The sequence below is a fragment of the Coenobita brevimanus genome, chromosome 13, assembly GCF_032717465.1.
Source record: "Coenobita brevimanus isolate Jiangsu-jjx chromosome 13, ASM3271746v2, whole genome shotgun sequence".
Taxonomy (NCBI): Eukaryota; Metazoa; Arthropoda; class Malacostraca; order Decapoda; family Coenobitidae; genus Coenobita; species Coenobita brevimanus.
In genome coordinates, this window is record NC_136966.1 from 46,923,701 (window position 1) to 46,940,950 (window position 17,250).

Here is a 17,250-nt window from a genome sequence, read left to right on the forward strand (position 1 = left end):
GCGATATTCCCATCACCTACATACATGCTGAGGTAGAGGGAGTTGGCTGAAATACTCTACGATACCCAGAGCCACTCACACACCCACACGCTTATGATGCTTATTCACTTGCACGCGGTTTGCTAAGTACCCCTCGCTCTGGTGCTTTCTGGAGCAACTGAGAGATTGATTTTCCATGGTGATTGCATTAACTTTGTGAGCGTACTTCGGGTGCGGCTAAAATACTCCCTGCCATGCACATTCACTCGTAAACGAAATTCCAGGCAATGTTCCTTTCTCTGGTGATTTTACAGTAAGAGGACACTCAAAGAATCATGTTCCATGATGACTGTATTACAGCCTGCTAGGACACTTAGGGTTCAGCTAAAATGTTCACACACACACACACACACACACACACACACCTCATGATCATTTGCCCATAGACGAATTGCTTGGTTTTGGTTCAGGAGGCAACTGGTAGAATGATTTTCCACGGCTGCATTATTTCGCGGCGATTGCAAATATTTTGAGAGAATACTTGTGGTTCGACTAAACACACACACACACACACACACACACACACACACACACACACACACTGACCTTCCTGCTTCCTCCCTCCTTTTCCTCTCTCTCTCTCTCTCTCTCTCTCTCTCTCTCTCTCTCTCTCTCTCTCTCTCTCTCTCTCTCTCTCCTGGTCATGGCTGTTCACTTACCAACGAATGGTCCAACCAAATGCCTGGGTATATGACATTCGGAGGCAATACAGATGGATTTTCCACGGTGATTCCATTTTGTGTGACAAGGGAGGGTGTGCGAGAAGGGAGCAGATTGTAGATGAGGGAGGGCGCCAGGAATGCCACAGAGGGGACGTACGAGGGGTCCATAAGGGCAAGGTGTATGTAGAAAAAGGCTATGATACCTCGCCGGAGACCAGGGCCCAGATTAGTGAACTACTGAATCCTTGCTCTTGGTTGTGGTGAAGGTCATATAAACTCAGGTAGAAATGCGGACAGTGAGATGGCACCTGGAATCCCCAAGTTCTCGTCCTGTAAATTATCTCTGCAGTTTACCTCACTCTCCGTCTCCACCCAACAATTTTGTAGACAGCAAGATGCGTTAGTTGCAAAATGTTTTCTTAGCAAAATGAGTCACGTTGTCATATCTATGGATATATGTTAGAATAGGATATATTATCATGGCCTACAAATGTGTATAAGACTTGCTGTATATGCGTTTGTCTTCACTAATGCTTCATCAAGCACTTCACAGTAAAATCAGAGAATAATAAAGTAATAAAATGTGAAAAACAAAACGGCCTACCATCCACCCAATCGAGGAGACTTCAAATGGCTCCACACTGCGACAAGCCAAATGGTTCCGTCTAATCTAGGAAATGAATATTCGGTAAGGACTTGGGAATTAATGTACACGGAGAAGTGGACTGTATACTCATTGCAGGTACAGATGTTACTAACTCAGTAAGTACCCACCGTCGTCTAATCCCTGCGTATATGTGATTAACATATTATTTACCGGATTCAGTCGTAGGGATGCTAGGAGCTTATTGCTCCCATAATGCTGCTCACAGAGGAGTGGCTGGTCCCTTCGCCTTAGAGTCTGAAAAGAGTAGCCTCGCTTCGGACCCCTTCAGTCCTGATGGGGTAACGCAGGACTGGGTACAGTGACTGCTGCCACGAAAGCGGTGACAGCCGTGGCCGTACTATACGTGTTTTAAGGGGCTGCGTAGACTCTTCTTAGGTGATCTGTGCTGCATACTACACCTTAACTTTCTAAATATATTGTTTTAGTATCCACTATTTTCCATCAGCAGCTAACAAGAGTGTATAAGGTGTTACGCGCATAATAAACTGCCAAGGAATAGGTGTTCCCTGATATCCGATACCATTTAGCTTTCTAAATTTATATATTGTTTTAGTATCCACTATTCTCCATCATTAACTTACAAGAGGGTATTAAGGTGTTACGCGCATAATAATCTGCCAAGGAATAGGTGTTCTGTAATATTCAAAGCCACTTAACTCACTCTCATATCAACCTATCCAGAATGTAGGAACCAGAGGCTAGGCGGGAGTAATAGTACCACAGCGTCTGGCTGTATCAAGACAAAATAAAAATAAAAGGGGGACGGGGTCGTCCTCGTCGTCAAGGTTTAATGAAAATTGTTTGTAACCACCAGGTTGCCAGAGATATCTTCTAGACTAAATTGTCTGATTGTAACAAGAATTTAATGAAACAGGCGTCCGAGTACAGAACTGGTGAAATGTCAGTTCACACACACACACACAAATCTGGTTACCGGTCAATACTAATGCTTTGTACATATATTAAGTGACTGAGGAGAGGTCGAGTGCTTTGCCAGGGCTGGATCCACAAGAAAACTAAAGATCAATTCCTTGTCATATATATATAAGTTTTGCTTTGGTAGAAAAGACGGGGAAACGGGGAAAGGAGAATGCCATACCTTCCCATGTTTGTTGTTCATCCTGCAGTAACTAGAATCACTTACGACATAGTAGTGTGACCTAATAAACATGGAGAAATGATTAGAACGCATTAGTATGTCTAAGAGCAGTTATTTATATGCGAGTATACTTCGCATCTTACCCATTGTAACGAAGATCCTGAGCTCTTTAGTTATTGGGTAAGCGCATTCAGACTGGAAAGTCGATTAGAGAGAGAGAGAGAGAGAGAGAGAGAGAGAGAGAGAGAGAGAGAGAATGGGGGGGGGGAAGAAGAGGCCACTTTACTCAGATGTATTTCTTATTTTAATCCGGATGTTTTCAGAGGGTTTCACCTAGCTTGTGAGAGGTTTCTCGAGTTGTTGGAGTTACATGTTTCCTTCATTAACCCCTCAATAAGAGAGGCCTTTCTCATGCTGTGTGAAATCACCTTGATGTGTCAAAAATTCACTAAAAAAGGACGTCACCGGATTCATGATGTTAACCCCCCTACTCCGATCTCTCTCTCTCTCTCTCTCTCTCTCTGCATGATACATCGAGATAATTTTATGGACCTAAATTACTCTGGGAGGACCTCATGCTGTGAAGAGGTTAATGAAGACCATATTTACCTTACTCCCAGTCAAACAGTTTCACCTAAGCTGAAAGAAGAATCCTCTGAAAATAGCACCAACAAGATACAAAAAGACCTAATCGTAATGGCGGGGTTAAAGACAATGAACATTTAATTCTATCAATTTTATTCTAATTTGGCCTAAAACTAATATCTCCCTATCTTCAGTGTTGACGTGTAACAACAGATTAACAATAGACTATGATGCTAGTAAGGAAGATGTGGTACGGAAAGGATATAGATCCGTACAGTTCTTTTCTTTAAGCCACTGAGGGTACGTGCGATAAGATTCATAGGGACAAAATTTGGGCCAAGTTAATGTGAAGAGAGTATAGCGTATTGCCTTCGTCTTTGCACCAGGAACTCTGTCAAATTATAGCTCTGTGCTTCCTGGGGGCTTAATAAGAAAGACAGTCCCTCAGTGAAATAAACGAGAAAAGCAAAATACTTTCTTCCTCTGAGACCTCCACTTCGTTGTTCCTCTTTCCTCCTCCCCTTCCGCTTCTTTCATCTTCCGTCTTAATCTTTTCCAATCATTTTTTCCTTCTCGTCTTCCACTTAATTCTCCTTTTCATTCTTCCTCTTCTTCCATTCTCCTTTTCTCTCATTTTCTAACCACGTCCCTACACTTTCCTTCTTTCTTCTCCCTCCATTTCAATCCTTCTCTTCCCTTCTTCTCATCATTTCTCCTCTTCACTCTTCCAGCCATTGACTCTCATCCCTTCCCTCTCCTTCTTCTCGCTTTGCCTCTCCTAATCATTTTGGTTCCTCCTTGATCTTCCTTCTTCTTTCTCAGTCCCTACTCCTTTCATCTCTCTCTCTCTCTCTCTCTGATTGATTATGCTTTTTGTCATCCCATGCCTTAACTCTTCTCATTTTCATCTTCACTAGTCTTGCTTCCTTCTCTTCCACCCCATCCTCCTCCTCGTCCTTCCTCTTTTCCCCCTCCTCCTTCTCCTCCTTTTTCTTGTTTTTCTCCTCCTCCTCCTCCTGTTTCTTCTTTTTCTCTTCCTCCTCCCCCTCCTCCTTCTCGTCATTCCTCATTTTCTCTTTCTCCTCCTCCTTCTCCTCCTCTTTCTTCATCTTGTTTCTCTCTCTCTCTCTCTCTCTCTCTCTCTCTCTCTCTCTCTCTCTCACACACACACACACACACACACACACACACACACACACACAGCCACACCCACCTCCACCAGCTGTTATGCCTCACCTTGCTGTGGGTGCCAGGAGAGAGAGAGAGAGAGAGAGAGAGAGAGAGTTACTTCAGTATCATGACGTCATTGCTGCTGTATTCTTATTATATGTAGACAAAATTACCCAGCATCTAAGAGATCCATTGTTTCGAAGGGATGAATACACCTCCATTAACTTCTCATCTGCGTCGAACCTTAATGAGATGAGTAAAAGCGTCTGAGGAGAGAAAGAAAAAGCTAAAATAACGTCATTGTACTGAACGGATTGAGATGTAGGAAAGAATGATACGATAAACGAGGAATATCGGCTCTGTGCACCATTTATTTTCCTTAATTATTTTCCATTTCTCCATTTCTTTTTCCTTTTCTTTCTTTTTTTTTCCTCCATTCATCCTGTGAAAAGATATCTGATGTACATTTGCGACCATAAATTCTGTTTTAGTTTTTAACTGAACAACTCTGAAAAACCGATGGACTCCTAAGGGCACCTCACAGAATGTCGAAAGTCATTTTTCCCTGTCTTGTTCTATATCATTCCGATGTGGATAGATATTTACGTACCCAGTTGTGCACTCTTTTGTTCCATAATACCAATACACCAGTCCTGTATGAGACAGCCCAAGCATGTATTCAATATGGACGATGGGTGTTAGCGCCTATGTGGTGACATGAAGAGGTGTATGGTATGTAGGAGGACTACTGGGCCTTGAGAGCAGGCTGTGAAGCCTTTGCCCAGAGTCGGATACATAAATAAAAAAATAAAATGTGAAAAGATATTGTCGGCCTCTTCCATCCAGTGCAAGAAAATGTAGGCAGCTCTGGTGAAGAATGTGTTATTCCAGACGTATGGTAAAAGAATATTTGGTCCCACTGCCATTTGGCGAAAAAATAAGTAAGACAGTCCCTCAGTGAAATAAACGAGAAAAGCAAAATCCTCTGAGACCTCCATTTCGTTGTTCCTCTTTCCTCCTCCCCTTCCGATGGAAGAATATTGTTCTAAAGTTTTCTGGTGACAGGATATTCTGTTCTACATTCCTCTGGTGAGAGAATATTATGTTCTTCATTCCTCTTGTGAGAGAATATTCTGTTCTACATTTCTCTAGTGAGAAAATATTCTGTTTTACAGTACACTGACGAGATAATCTTCCATTCTGCACTTACCTGATTTAATAATATTCTCCTTACTCGAGCGATGGAATAGTATTCTGTTCTGCACTCAGCTGGTGAAAGAATATTTTGTTTTAAGCTTATCTTGAAAAGGATATTCTGCTCTACACACATCTGGCGGAAATAATATTCGCTGCCATTCTCATCTGTAAGTTAGACAGTTGAAAATTAGCATGGGGATTAGTGAAGAAAAACTCCGTACATTACCAAAGTACAAATGAAGGTACTCAGCTTGTTTTTGTTATATAAGGAGGGTATTAGTTTTAATGTTGCTCATGAGAAATAAGCCAGATGCGTTATGAAACTGAATGTGTGTGTGTCTTGTGTGTGTTTGTGTGTATGTGTGTGTATGTGTGTGTGTGTGTGTGTGTGTGTGTGTGTGTGTGTGTGTGTAATATATGTACGAGTGTGTGTGTGTATATATATATATATATATATATATATATATATATATATATATATATATATATATATATATATACATATATATATATATTCTTTATATTTCTTTATATTTCCATTTTCTTACTCTCACTCCTTCTTGCTGGTAAGTATCCTAGAAAAATGTTGTCTAGCTTAAATGTATTAGAGCTGAGTTGCGTACTGTGTGCACGTCATCATCATCATCATCATCATTATGCCCATAGTCCCTCTTTGCAAATTCGGTGAATAAAATTAGAAAGAGAAGAAAAAAAGCAAAAGTGGGAGGAACATTATAATTATTAGAGTGCTCAGTGAAAACGGGCCACACCCTCTGGAAATGTATGTTGCCTATGTCTATGTTCGTGTGTACAGATTATATTTATGTATGTACTGTATATGTAGTGGTCGGCTGACACTCGCCTGGCGTGGTCGGGCAGTTATATGACACACGTTCATGCCACAGTCAGGGAATCAAGTCGAACTTTACAATACAATATCACCTCAATTTATCACTTGCAAACTCTGTAGGTGTCACAGTTTTCTATACATTAGAGTATCAGTCTTTTTCTCAAACATGCTGCGTTAAAATCGAATGGATATTCTTCAGAAGGTATATTTAGGTTTCAGTATTTTTCCATACTTATCTCAAAAGCACAATTCAAAACCTCTTAGCACTAATATTCTAATTATTGTCTCCGCCAAGGAGGTTATTTATTCACCCCTGTCCGTTTGTTTTTTTTGTTGGTTGGTTGGTTTGTGAGCAAGATTACCCAAAAGCTACTGGACGGATTTCCACGAAACTTGATAGAAGAATGGGCCTTGGCCCTGAATAGACTCCATTAAATTTTGGTGTGGATCCATATACAGGTGAGGATCCAGGATTTTTTTTTTTTTTTTCACTTTAACATTGCGAGATATGGCGTTTTTCGATTTTTTTAAAATTTTTCAGTGAATATTGCATTGATCTTGATGAAAAAAAAAAATCAGGCATATTTAGGATGTTGGTATCTATCTATCTCTCTCTCTCTCTCTCTCTCTCGCTCTCTCTCTCTCTCTCTATATATATATATATATATATATATATATATATATATATATATATATATATATATATATATTTTCCTTTAACATTGCGAGATATGGCGTTTTTCGACATATTCGTTATTTTTCAGTGAATATTGCATGGATCTTGATGAAAAAAAATCAGGCATATTTAGGATGTTGGTATCTACGAATGTGTACAGTTTGGCCCGGATCCAAGTAAAATTCCGGATTTAGCGGATATATGCTTTTATAGGAGGGTAGTCTTTTTCCATATTGGATTAGAATTGACTGAATTAAAAGGAACTGCATACTGGGCCTTGGCGGAGGTATGCTTTCTACTGAGTGTCATTCTAGTTCCAGATGTCCTTGCAATTTTGTGTAAAGATTATGTAAATATAGCGAAACCTAGTCAAAGTCATAACCCCATCATTACGAGGTTATTAATTTGATCTAGATCTTGCAATTTTGGATTCTCTCTCTCTCTCTCTCTCTCTCTCTCTCTCGTATGAAAACATTAAATGAAAGCCATATCTAACCTATTCTGTTCGAGGCATTTCGTTGAAACAGAATAAATTCGTCTGAGGTTAGAAGTAATGTGAAAATGGTATCATCGAACTAAAAGGGAATATTTAGTCTAAAATGAGTCTTAAATGTTAAAATTTTCACGATATTTTCCTAACCCCATGAAGACACGTAATCTATTCATTTTGATGGCGCCATATTTTTGTTCGGTATTTATTCTGACAAACGATTTTAATCAACTTTGACGTCTCTAGTGCTGAAGGTTTCGAAGTCTTATTTATTTATTTTTTTTTTTCAGTGCGAAAAGTTCTCGTAAGCTGAATAAGACCCCAGAATCCAACAAAACAAAACAAGAAAGATGTTTCCAATGACTGAAGTGATTCCAATGGCCGTGCTTTCGTCAGTTTCGGCAGCACCTTTTCCCTAACAGTTTATTTCTGTACATGGGACTTTCCCTCTCAGTGCCATGACGCGCTTTAGGCATTTGTTCCTGCTGCTGCAAGGCGGCTATATTCAGCTTAGAGGGACACATACGGTAATGAATGAATTGATTGAGACTGAGACTGTTCGTAACCCTTTTTGCCCCAGAGACCTTTCATAGCCCTAATACGACGGCCACGTAATTAGCATGAAGAGAATATTAAAGACACCACCAGAATGAAGGGTTAATACTCTTCCCTATGGAATTCGTTTTTTGATTCTCTAATATACTCTTCTTTATCTGTTCTGCACGTGGGTGATAAACGTTCTCGTGTATATTATCTACGGTAAACGATATGGCTTTCTATTACTCTTTTCTTACCAAATTATCTCTGCATACGGCGCGTTAATACTGTCTTCCGTATTATTCATTCTAACTTTCAAGGCTTTCTAACACCTTTCTCTTACCAGTTAGCATCACTAGCATATTTTCTTGTATGCTTGGCTATTGATGCTAACTTACGAGACTCCAATTCTCGTCCATCTTTTCTACATAGCACGCTAATTTATGCTAACTTAAGAGGCTCTTTAACATATCTTCCTTGCCATTTTCTTGCATTCTTTCTTTTTCTTTTCTTGTTTTTTTACACTGGACCTTAATTTTTGCAACCTTAGGGGCTGTCTAATACCTCTTCTTCACATCTGCAAGTGGGACCTTGTTCTCTTGTATACCATTTATGCATTCAGAAATCATAAAATTATATGTATGTATATATTGCAGTAGCCATACAAGAAATTATTAACCTACTATAAACAAAATCATACTGGTAAGGAGGAAGTGCTAGACAGCCTCTTAAGCTAAAGTGAATTCAGTCTATAAATTTAGCTCAAACCTCGTCGGAGTGGGAAGTTGGGTCTGCTAACCAAATAATCAGTAAGTCCCTAATTAATCAGCTTTTTGGACATATACACTAGCAAGCACAACCAATGACAACAGTTTATCTACTATCCCCCTACTTCTGTTTCACATCTGGGATATGACTGTCACTCTTCTCCCTGACGCATCGTACCAAAGAACTTCGTCCATGGGCAGAGCAGCATACCAAGTTCTTTCCAGCTTAGAAGTTTCCGTCAGCAGAGGGAAGTGAAAATCAAGAGAGGTGAAACATTTGACGAACTTTTGTCCCCGACTGTATCCTCAACAGATATTCGATGTTATGTGTCCTGTCATGTATCCAGACAGTTGCCTTTCATTCTTTTGCTACCTGCCGAAGGAAAAGGTTGATGAGGTGAATTTTTAGGCGAATTTTTTTCCCCCAACTGTACCTTCAGTAATTCTTAGGTATTATGTTTCCTGCCCTGTATACGGAAATTTGCCTCGCATCCTCCTGCCGCTAGACAACAAAGCAGCCAACTTCCAGACTCTTGCAGTAATTGCTATGCATACCTTAAAGTTCCCTTGAGCAGTGCGTGGAGCATCAAACTAGAGGCAAGTAGGACATCAGACTTCCCAGTCTCGTAAGCCCTCTCAGCCTGTGTTTGTTCTTCCTGAGGGGTAGGAGCCGTATTTATAAACGTTTTTGAGCCGAAGCCGTGTATAAGATTGCTTGCTTATACTTCTGTAATTACTTGTATAGTTAACTAGCAGATACTTTATAACCAACCCAGAGAAAGTAGTTCATTGAACAGTATGACAAGATAAAACATTTTCGTGACAATAATAAACTGCTATGAATATTAGACTATCGTAGAAATTACCTCGAATCATTTATGAACACGAGTCCGGAATCCATATTTATAAACGTTTCTGATTAGATTGCATGTTTATTTCTTTACTGTCACTCATTGAGTAACCAAACTCTCCACATCGATTTTACAGTGAACATCAAAGTAAAAAACACAACGTAACAAAGTGATTACTGATAATTTTTCTCTCCTAGGTTGACTATGTTCTCTTTACTCTAATATGACATAAAATTGCCATCTTTTTGTCTTGACGGCTGATATATACCCGTAGATTCACACTAGAATATGACGCTAGTCACGAAGAGGGCACTGGGAAGAATGTAGAGCTGCAGCATTGTCTTTCTGCCACTAAACTATGTGAAATGGGATACAACAGGACGAAGAACTGGACCAAATTAAGGTGAAAGAACGATACTTAATTGCTGAAACTGGCTTAGATCCTTTATGCATTCGGCTGACGATCTCAGGAGGGCTGGCAGGGAGGCGCCGCTAAGAGGGAAGGATGACTGAGAATGGAAATGATCTCTGCTCACTTCACGAGGAGAAAGGGGAGGAGGAGTCTGTTTGAATTGGCCCTTTGAATGTTGATAAAATTATGGTTCCATCCTGTGTGTGTGTGTGTGTGTGTGTGTGTGTGTGTGTGTGTGTGTGTGTGTGTGTGTGTGTGTGTGTGTGTGTGTGTGCGCGCACCCGGGCCCTGAGAGTGTAAATAAACAGCTTACTGAACGGAGGAAGGGGAGGATGAATACGTTTGAATTTGCCTGTCTGCCACTAATGTTATAAGACCATATTTAGTTCGTGGTCAAGAGGCTCTGCATTTCTCGGCAGGATTTATTCTTTATATAGGTGTGTGTGTGTGTGTGTGTGTGTGTGTGTGTGTGTGTGTGTGTGTGTGTGTGTGTGTGTGTGTGTGTGTGTGTGTTTTCATGAGACAAAGATAAGGATGAGGGTGACGAGAGGACAAGAAAGTGGAGATGGTGGTGGTAGGGGAGGATCTAAAAAAGGAGAGGAGGTGATGTGTGGGAGGGGTGAGGCAGGGAAGAGGTGAGGTAGACGACTGGGTGAAGCAGGGGGAGGGAGTGAGGAAGGGAGGGGGTTGGCCCGGGGAGGTGGTTAGGTAGGGGTAGGGGTGAGAAAGAAGAGATGGTGTGGCAAGAGGGTTGGTAGATAGGGAAGAAGTGAGACAGGGGAGGAGGTGAAATGATAAGGTTGAGGTAGGGAAGGCGTGGGGCAAGGAGGTTGTAAGACAGGGGAGGGAGGGAGGCAGGAGAAATGGTGTGGAAGGGGAGGGGATGGGGCAGGAAAGGGGGTAAAGTAGGGGAGAGTGTGTGTTGCAGGGAAAAATCTGAGGCAGGGGAATGGGTGAGGCAGGGGACAGACTGGGGTAGGGTTAGGGTGAGGTAGGGAGAGGGTGGGGCCAGGGGAGGTTGTGACCAAAAAAAGCAGGAGAGTTGTGAGGCAAAGAAGAGGCACGGGAGGTGTGAGGCAAGGAGGGGGAGAGGTAGGGAGGGCTGAGACAAGAGAGGGAGTAATGCAAGGAGGGGGATGAGACAGATGTGATTATGATGTTTTGCTACATTGTCTGTATTGGACAGAGCAATGGGCCTGAAACTGTGCGGTTACGACATCTATTCCAGCTCTTGCAGGGGGCTGAATAAGAATTTGCATATCGTTGCCACTGCTTTCATCGTTCTTCCATAAGGCCCACTGATAAATGATGAAAGCTCATTTGCTAAAATTTTACACCAGACCTCACTCAAGTTCTCTGCAGGATATCGCAATATACATATATATTTGTATGTGTTTTACTTTCTGCATAGACTCCATAATTCATTTCTTGAAGCTTCCCAATCCTGGTATGTGGCAAACACCTTCACATATCATTACTTCGGACTAATGCCCATAGTCTACTATACTGAATGCATCCTACATCTGTCTCATAAAGGGCTGGTAATGGTATTAGCGGGAGTGTTTTTATGATATGTCTATGAGTTTTGTGGATGATTATTATGCCCGTTCTCGCGAAAATAGTATTATGATTTGCTCGCGTTTTGTGTGTGTGTGTGTGTGTGTGTGTGTGTGTGTGTGTGTGTGTGAGAGAGAGAGAGAGAGAGAGAAACGAAAATAACTCAGTTTTTACCTGCTTTTGGCCAAACTTGGTGAAAGGGCTGAGGGTTAGCCAACAAGCAGAACTTTTTTTTTTTTTTTTTTTTTTTTTAGAGAACAATAAGTAAAATATTTGGTCTTGGTCAAAGGGTCAGGTCAAAGTTTGACCTAGTCAAATCAAGTACTGTTTGAAAATTTTTATCATATTTAGACCAAACATTGAAGATGGGTTAAGGGTAAGGCAAGACCAAAATTACTCGATTTTCAGAACAATCAGGAAAAGATCAAGGTCACAGGGCAACTTCAAGATTCGACCCATCAGTCTGTGGGTGAACAAAGTAACTTGTACAGTTCTGAAATGATTTGGACCAAGCTTGGTTGAAATATTGAGGATGAGCCCAGAAGCTTTCCAGTCTATCTCTCTCTCTCTCTATCTATCTATCTATCTATATCTATATCTATATATTTATATATATATATATATATATATATATATATATATATATATATATATATATATATATACTTTTTTAAAGAACAATTGATCGATGTTTAAAGTAAAGGAGCAAGGTTAACTTCCAGTAAGCAGTTTTTAACCGATTTAAGCAAAAGTTTGTGAAACGGTTCAGAATATGAAAAGGCCAGCGGGATTTGACTTTGAAAACAATCAGATAAATATTTAAGTCACACGAAAAAAAAAATCAGAAGGTCAAAGTCCTGTACAGTACAAGTTGAACTCAGCCAACTTTGATCCAAGGAACGAAGCTTGGTGGACGAATGCTGTAAATCGATCCTGAGAGCAATCTCTTGAATCTCAGGGTCATAATATGACAAGGTCAAATGTTAGGCCGTTAGACCAATTAGTGGGTGCTGATACTGAACGCTGTGAGTGCTATCTCTTGTCAAAGTCTGTTTTAACGGAATTCAAGTAATCAAAATGTTGCCTGGGATAAGACAGCATGTGCGTGAAACTCAGGTTCAGATATTCAAAAATCAGGTTGTTTCAGAAAAAAAGTAAACATGGGTACACACAAATACAAACATCAGCCAAACAAATGAGTGTGTACAAGGCGTCAGCTGCGACAAATACTAGATACTGGTGGTTCTTTGTGTCTGGTGACTGAGAATCGAACGTTTTAATGGAGTTCTTTAAAGTTTCCGTGCTCGCTCAGGGGAATAACAGCGGGGTCTGAATATATATATATATATATATATATATATATATATATAAAGGAAAGTCCTCACTAAATTTAACTTACTGATGTTGGGAAGAAACGATTAAAAAAGAATAGGATCTAAACCAGTGAAAGAAACCATTGTGCAGACGGAAATATCCAAGTAATAACCGCAATATATATATATATATATATATATATATATATATATATATATATATATATATATATATATATATATATATGAAGAAGTCCCCACTAAATTAAACTTAAGTGTTGGGAACAAACGATTAAAAAAGAATAGGACCTAAGCCAGTGAAAGAAACCATTGTGCAGACAGAAATATCTAAGTAATAACCGCAATAAGTAAACTGAATGCCTAGGGAAGAAGGCATGTCTTTATTCTCAGTTTGCACTGTGTACATAATATTGGAGTGCTTAGAATTTAGACAATGTACGAAGCGTGCAATGTGACCAGATTCCTAAAATAATATGAAAGAATCCACATAAGTACTATTTTAAAAATTGGTTTGAAGGCTTACTGGCACACTGACAACCATTTATCTTTTTAGAGAAATGGAAGTATAATAGCTGACTTGGGGCCCGATGGAGAACCCACTTCTACTCAATCAATCCGCTTTTAAGATTTATTATAGAATATGAACATTGATTCACTGACGGCTAAATCTGGAAGAGATTTGAGTCGATACTTTGTAAAGTTACTAATTACTTATTGTTCCTTATAAAGGTCAGAACTGCAAATATTAATAGTTTCTTTTAATAAGATATTGTGAATAAGCTTTTGATATCATGGCAAGTTTTTTTTTTTTTTTATCGTAGGTTTGTGAACGAATTTTTTATATTATTAAAAAAAATCTGATGAAATTGCATACATCCTACATTATCTATATTCTAAGCACTCCAATATCAAGTACACCAATGAAACTGGGAAGAAAAGCATGCTGTCCTCCTTTGGTGTTCAGTTAACCAATTGCTCTTATTATTTACATACCTCTGTCTACAGGAAGGTTTTTCGCCGGCTTAGATTTTTTTTTTTTTCGTTTGTACCCTGCATCTATATCTATCTCTTTATCTTCCTTTCTATCCATCTATGTATCTGTCTAACTTTATCTATTGTTCGATATATCTATCTATCTACAAATCTATACCTGACTGTCTATCTTTTTCTATCTACGGTATATGACTAGGTAGATAGATATTTACTTTGAAGCAATCGCCATGATTCCATCTCCCACGTTCATAACATGTTAGATACATGTAAAAAGGAAATGTACAATAAATAATGAACACTATCCGTGAAGTGCAGATGTTTTTGCTTGTAAGGTAAAGGCACGATTTTAAAGGCTTGAATGGTATGTAGATGATCATGTGGCTCATTACTCAGCCACTTCGGCATACATACTCGTCGTACACTTCAAAGGCTTTCTATATTTATATCAATATGTGAAGTGTTGGATGAAGGCGAGTCAGTCCTTCAGTGACAGAAAGTGGTGTTCCTCAGCCCTACGGTTCAGATGCCCTAAGAACTGTAAAGCACGACTTGAACGTGTGTCGTAAATGTCCACTTTTATCTAGCTTGTAGAAGCGGGCTGCTACAGTACATATATATATATATATATATATATATATATATATATATATATATATATATATATATATATATATATATATATATAAAGCGAGTGTTTGTATGTTTGTTACCTATAAACTCGTCTCCCTTAGGGTCTACCCCCACATATGATACATATTCTGAATCAGCATGATCCAGGGACTGTTTTGACTTATAATTTATTAGGATTAATTGTATGTTGAAAAGTTACATTAGATATGCTGGGCAAAGGCCCAATCAGCCCTCCGCAGGAGGTAGCCGAAGAACTCCGCCTAGAGGGCGGACCTTTTCGGCTAGTGTGTGTGTGTGTTTGTGTGTGTACAGTATATATATATATATATATATATATATATATATATATATATATATTATCAATCATTTCCTGTGGCACCCCACGGGATGCATAGGGCTTCAATGAACTCTCTCCACCAATATTTGTCTCTTGCCATCTCATTCAGGTCCCACTAACACTCCTCTCCTGCTTCTTTTTTCATTGTCCTCAACCAGGTTTCCCTCGGCCTACCTCAACCTCTTCTTCCTCTAGCAGTCCACTCTGGCACATCCTGTATTAAACTACGTTCTTTTCTATATATGTGCCCCAGCCACTTCCAGCGAGACAGTCTCACATATTCATTAACTGGTTCCACTCTCGTAATATCCCTTACTCTTGCGTTTGTAACTCTGTCTTGCCACTTTACCCCAAGGATTCTTCTCAGTATTTTATTCTCAAATCCTAATACATTCTGATCTGTTGCAATTGTACTGTACCATGACTCATGCCCGTAAATTAAAATTGGTCTAACCATGGTCTTGTAAATTTTTGCTTTAGTATGTACCGAAAGCATATTATTATTCCAAACAGATTTCAACATTCCAACAGCTCGCCAAGCCTGTCTAATCCTCTCCTCAATTTCAATGTTTAATGATCCATTAGATGATGTAATCGTTCCCAGATATTTAAAGTTTTCTACATTCTTCACCACATTATTCCCAATTACACAATCGATTTGGTTCTCCACGTTCATATTAATCATTTCAGTCTTTCCACAATTTTTTATCAATCCCACTTTTTCTCCTTCCTCCACCAGACAATCAAGCACTCTCTGCATCTCGTAAATACTTCCGCAAATCAGTAAAATAATATCAGCATAGTCCAAATCCATCAGCTTCTTATTTTCTTTCCAGTTAATTCCTGCACCTGTTCTCCTTACAACCTTTTTCATAACATAATCCATAACCAAAACAAACAACAATGGCGAAAGAACTCCTTGAATCACTCCTGACCTAACTTGAAATGGATCACTCAAAGAACCACCCACCATTACCTTACAATAAGTACCTTCATGCAGGCTTCTAATAATATTTACAAACAATTCAAAATCCACAAAACACATACTAAGTGGAATTTTCATCTCATTAGCTTGTTGCATTAGATGCCTTACAATAAAAATCTGATCATTACAACCTCGACCCTTTCTAAATCCCACTTGTTCTTCTCTTTAAATTTTATCAATTACTGGCTCTATTCTGTTCAACAAGATTTTGGAAAAGACTTTTGCAACTACAGGTGTCAAGTTATCCCCCTCCAATTGCCACACACACTTAAATCTCCCTTTTTTGGTATTTTTATGGTCACTCCATTTTTCCACTCTTCTGGAATTCCACCATTATCCCAAGCCACATTAAAAAGTTTCAAAAGCGCATTCATCAACTCGTCATTTTCTACCTTAAGCATTTAAGGGAATATTCCATCCTCTCCTGGGGTCTTAAAATTCTTTAACTTCTTTATAGATTTTGCTACCTCTTCCAAAGTTATATCCCCTGTTTCTATCTGCAAATCTCTCTCGGCTGGCAAAATGTCCTCTTCAGCTGGGATTGGTCTATTTAGAACAGATTCAAAGTGCTCTTTCCACCTTCCTTTTATATCCAAATCTTTAGTCATCAAATTACCATTTCTATCTCGTACAGGTATTTCCTTCCTTCTCTTTTCAGTCCCAGTTAACTCATTTATGGCCTGATAGGCTGTTCGTGTGCTCTGACCGTCATTTTTACTTAATTTAATTTCTGTCTCTGTCGCCTTTTCATCATATAGTCTCCTCTTATCACGTCAAACGAGTCTATTTACTTCAGAATGTAAACTCCAGTACTTTGCTCTAAGTACTTCAACTACCTGGCCATCAACATGTTGCTCTTCACTTCTTAACTTAGCCTCTTTCCTTTTCTGAATTGCATTCCATGTTTCATCTGACATCCACTTTTTCCTTCTCGTTTTTCCCTTTTTCTTAATAGTAACCTTAGCACTCTCATGCAAAACCTCTTTTACCTCTCTCCACATTTGATTAATATCATTGTTTTCAGATTCCATCAAAGTTCGCAGGACTAGAAACCTGTTCCTACATTCCCACCGAAACTTTTCCCTCGTGCTCTCATCACTTCTCAGCTCATCCAAATCATAATTATTACCTCCTGTACAATTACCATTAACGTTTCTCTTAAGTTTTATTTTAATCTTTGACACAGCAAGTTGATGATCACTACTTATATCTGCCCCCCTCCTTACGCAAACATCTTGAAAATGACTTCTATGCCTTCTGCTAATTGCAATGTGGTCAACCTGGTTACAATATTTACCACATGGTGAAATCCAAGTAGTCTTATGTATTTTTCTATGCTCAAAGATAGTTCCATCAATTATAAGGTCATTTGCCAAACAAAAGCTTCCAAGTCGCACCCCATTTTCGGTCCT